The sequence below is a fragment of the Peromyscus eremicus genome, chromosome X, assembly GCF_949786415.1.
Source record: "Peromyscus eremicus chromosome X, PerEre_H2_v1, whole genome shotgun sequence".
Taxonomy (NCBI): Eukaryota; Metazoa; Chordata; class Mammalia; order Rodentia; family Cricetidae; genus Peromyscus; species Peromyscus eremicus.
The window spans coordinates 39,386,629-39,391,280 of NC_081439.1; the positions used below are offsets into that span (position 1 = coordinate 39,386,629).

The 4,652-nt window shown below is 36.3% G+C and overlaps 1 pseudogene; it reads right to left on the minus strand.

Moving 5' to 3' along the window:
• Window positions 1-864: 864 nt before the first annotated feature.
• LOC131900011 (aprataxin-like) lies at window positions 865-2,512 on the minus strand (annotated as a pseudogene).
• Window positions 2,513-4,652: the final 2,140 nt, after the last annotated feature.

Genomic DNA, 4,652 nt, shown 5'->3' on the forward strand with positions numbered 1-4,652 from the left:
GTTTGCCCCACCACACCTGGCTCTGAGCTTTTCTTTAGCTATTTTTCAAAAGCTCGAAATTTAGCTAGGTGTGATCTTGCCCTGAGGTTAGCGCTCCCTTTTTTCTCTTTCTTAATCAGTTCATCTCCTTGAACAGAGGATTTGGCTCCACTCCAAATGTGGATGTACTCTTTCTTCACAGGTATTTTTCCTTGCTCAGCTTGTTCCTCTTCATTACGTATCTTCCTTATAGTTAGCACTAATATCCACACAACAGAGTCTACACTAGGCTGTTTTAAGATTTCTTCTGCCAACAGAATTAATCCCAAACTTTTCACTTTACCATCAGGCAGACTCTTCAGACAAGGGCAAAAGGCAGCCACTTCCTTCACCAAAATATCATAAGAATGATTTCTAGGCAACATACTAGAATTCTTCTCCTATGAAACCTCTTGATCTAGCCCCAGACAGTTCATCACATCACACTCAGTACCACTGTCTTCCATACTCCTATAAGTACCGCCAATTAAGCAGTGCTTAAAGCATTCCACTGCATTTCTAAACCAAAGTACCAAAATCCATATTACTCTAAGCAATATTATGGTCTAAGTCCTTCCCTACTACTTCTTGTGTGTTTCTCTATCAATATCCCTGGGTCCTCTGTCCTCTCTATGGCTAATTTTCATCAAATACTTTCTGGCTCCACCCCCTGATCCAAGGTTAATTTTATTAACACAGTCTTGGAGTTTCACAGTGCAATCAAATATCCTGCAGCATACTACCTTATTTCTGGTATGTAGATTTTAGTTTTTTATTTATCGGTCATTTGAAAAGCTGCATATTTTAATCCAGAAACTATGCATTTATGGACGATACAGAACAGACTCAGGCATGGGAGCAGATTCTCCTGCTGCAGTGCTTCTAGAGGCATCCTTCTAGTTGCAGAATGGAAGGCAGCAGCTGGGGACACTCACTGCAATGAAGAAGCAATGTAAAGAGCTCAGATATCCTATCCTGAACTGTCATTCTGCCAGCCTCTTAAACCATTTTGGTCACAGTTTATAATTCCAGAAAGTATTTTGTACTGAAAGAATTCCATTCTTTTCTTTTCTTTTTCTTTCTTTCTTTTTTTTTTCAGCAAAGAGAATTAAAATCCCGAATGATCCCATTAAGGTTTCCAGGACTCATGCTGGGAATGGCATAGTAGCCCAATCAGAAGTGCAGTTTGCTGTTTTCAGCAAAATCTGCAATTCACCTTTTCCCTGCCCAGTATGAATATTCTTGAGAAAGTCATGGTGTTTACTGGTTATAGCCTTCAGACTGAAAAATGGAGACCCACAGTAAGACCACCCAGTGGTGACTTGCCTTGAGCTGTTTATCCTCATTTATCACTACCTGGTCATCTTTGTAAACTTGCACTTGGGGTCCTTCATAAAAATCTTCAAGCCTTGACTCCAGTAGAGCTGGATTGCATGAGGAAAAGCTAGCTAGGCTGCATCATCTCTTGCTCCTTCCCAATGATGACTGAGTCAATGTTGATGTGATTGACTCCCTACCTGCTTGACTTTGACATATCTCTGTTATAGTATGCTTTCAACTTGCTGTTAGGAACATTGCAGAAGTTTGCTTCCCTGGTTCTGGCTGTCCTACCTCATCAACTAGCACACCCTCATCATCACTCTCAATGACAGACACCTGCACACTCACCAGTATGTAAATTTTAAACACTGAGTTCCAATTTACTGTTCTGCTCATTAGACTGTTAGTTATGAATAAAGGGCAGAATAGAATATTAAATATCATCTTTAGGTTTGATCATCTTTAGTATGAAAATTGTATAGTTTTGGAAGCATAGAGGTTCTTGGAAAATCTACATCTCAAAGTGTTCGGTCAGGCTGTCTTCTTTTGCAGGATTTCATCTTGGTTATTTCTGGTATTAAGAAGTACTATCCAAACTGCAGTGTATGGTTATTTTACCTAGAATACCCAAGTATCTTATGAAACTTTGCCTTCAAATTGATATAGTCACACTTCATGTAAATAAGCTCATATTAATGACCCTGGTTCTACTAAGAGAATTATTATGTATGTTACATGTAAATTTAATGTTATGTATAGAGATAGACAAAGGTAAAATTGCTAGGACTTGTTAAAGAATATTTAAGTAGCATATGCAATTTCTGGACTATGTAGTTATATAATGAGCCCATCATTATCAAAGTAAAATTACTTTAATGAATCAAAAGAATTAAAAAATGAACATTTTGGTACCAAATACATGTGAAAGATATGTAGAGGGACAGAGATAAATTACTAGGACATGTTAGATAATATTTTAGTATCATATGCAATTTCTGGACTATATCATTATAAAATGAGCCCATCATCAAAACAACATGACTTTCATAAGTTTGATACACAAATGATTACTAACTTACTTTTATTTCATATGCATTATGTAAATATGATGGTCCCATCTTTTACATTAGAATATCCAGTCACCTAAAGATTACTGATGATATCTTACATTCATGTCCTTAAAAATGATATTTAAGATTTGGAATTAGGTTTGGGTTCAGGAATAGCGTAAATTAGTATTTGAGAGTCATAACCTAGTTTTCTTTTTCCATAAAGTATATCACAAGGCAAGAGTCTATGAGAACCTGACTGAAAATTAGTATTTGTTACATAATACTCAGAATTTTTCAATTGTAAAAATAACAAATAAATCTTAAGACAATTTCTGCCCCAGTGATTTGCACAGATATTTATATAATCATGTATTCCCAGGACATATTTGTCATGTTCATTTAAGTCAGATAATTTAGTCCTGTGATCCCACTGTACAATTTAGAATATTGGATTAGCATGAGCTGACTGAAAATGCTAAATATGCAAAATCAGAACAATGTGGAACAGATGGAAGGGCCACGTGCACAAATCATGAAACACCTGTGAATTCTATCCAGATCAGTTACCAATCAGATTCCTAAAGGTGTTGACTCTTATCTTTTGCCAATTATAAATGCTTCACCTACAACAACTGTGATTTTGGCATAACACTTTTTTTTTTTTTTTTTTTTTGGTTTTTCAAGACAGGGTTTCTCTGTGTAGCTTTGCGCCTTTCCTGGAACTCACTTGGTAGCCCAGACTGGCCTCGAACTCACAGAGATCCGCCTGGCTCTGCCTCCCGAGTGCTGGGATTAAAGGCGTGCGCCACCACCACCCGGCGGCATAACACTTTTATGAGTCAAAATAATCATTATTATACTTCTGTCGCTATGTAGATGATAGGAGCAACCTTCAAGTTCTTAATTGTAACCAAATCTTATAAATACATAAAAATATGCTTGTAAATCTTGGCTTATAATAAAATATGTATGTTTTCTGAGACACCATAACAATTATCATTGGCTCAAAATGTGTATTACCTTGAACAGGACTCATCTTAAGATCTGTCATAAATGTTGTAAATGTAGAAGCTAAAATGTGAGCTTAGTTTTTTGTTTGAATATGTTTATTGTTGACTGCTCTTATTTTCTTGACAAGAAAACTCCAATATAGGGAGCTTCGTGTTCCAATTACACATAGCATCTGTATTTGAGTACTTAGCAAAAAAAATCATACTTAAGTGAAATTAACTGTGCTGTATATGTTTCGTATACATGACACTATCACATAAAACTGACATCTCTTGGAGGGGCATATTCCTACCACTCTTAATGATTTTAGTTATTGAATTTTGTGTGTTCACAAAGGAAAAAATAAAGTATGGAGACTCTTTAGATGTAACATGTATTACCCTACTGATCGCTGTAACTAGTTTGGCTCTTATGACAGACCTGTCAGTAATTTATGCCTTCCTTATCTCTCCATGAGAAATTTCTTCCTAAGCCCACATGCATGCAACTTCCTGTCATTTGGAACTTTTGACAATTAAATTCCTGGGATATATCATCAAAAGTTATGTAGCAATGATATCATTAGTCTCTAGTTCAGATAATAATACTTTGATGTCTTTGCTATCTGTTTCCCAGATAGGTCTAAGTGGTAAGGAGATAAGAAATGGAGGTGCCAAAGGGAGAGTGCTTTGATAATGATTAAATGAATATCTTGGAAATATAACACCAAGAATATTGACTTCCATGTTGTTTATACTCTAATACCTTAGAGTTCCATTCTCACATAGTTAATAAATGTAACTAATTTATGTTTGGTATCGTGGATATCATGGATTGATTTATTTGAAGAGAATAAGAGGTCTACATTTTCCCCTTTACAGAAAATAGTTTCTTTTCTCATACAATATATCCTAATTACAGTTTCCCCTCCCTCTACTCCAGTTCCCCTCCACCTCCACTCTCATCTGTATCCACTATTTTCTGTCTCTCATTAGAAATGAAGAGGCTTCTAAGAAATAACAACCAGACATGGTGAAATAAAGTATAATAATATAAAGGAAAAACCATCTTATTGAGTCTGGACAAGACAACCTAACAGAAGGAAAGGAGTCCCAAGAGCAACCACAAGAATCAGAGACCCATTACACAGAGGTAGAGATAAGACAAGGAGAATGGATGCAGAGATGTGAAGATCTGCAGTCAGCATACCTAATTCTCTGGCAGGAGTGGCCTATGGATTAGCAGGAAGTGCCTCTTTTAGTTGGGGACTGG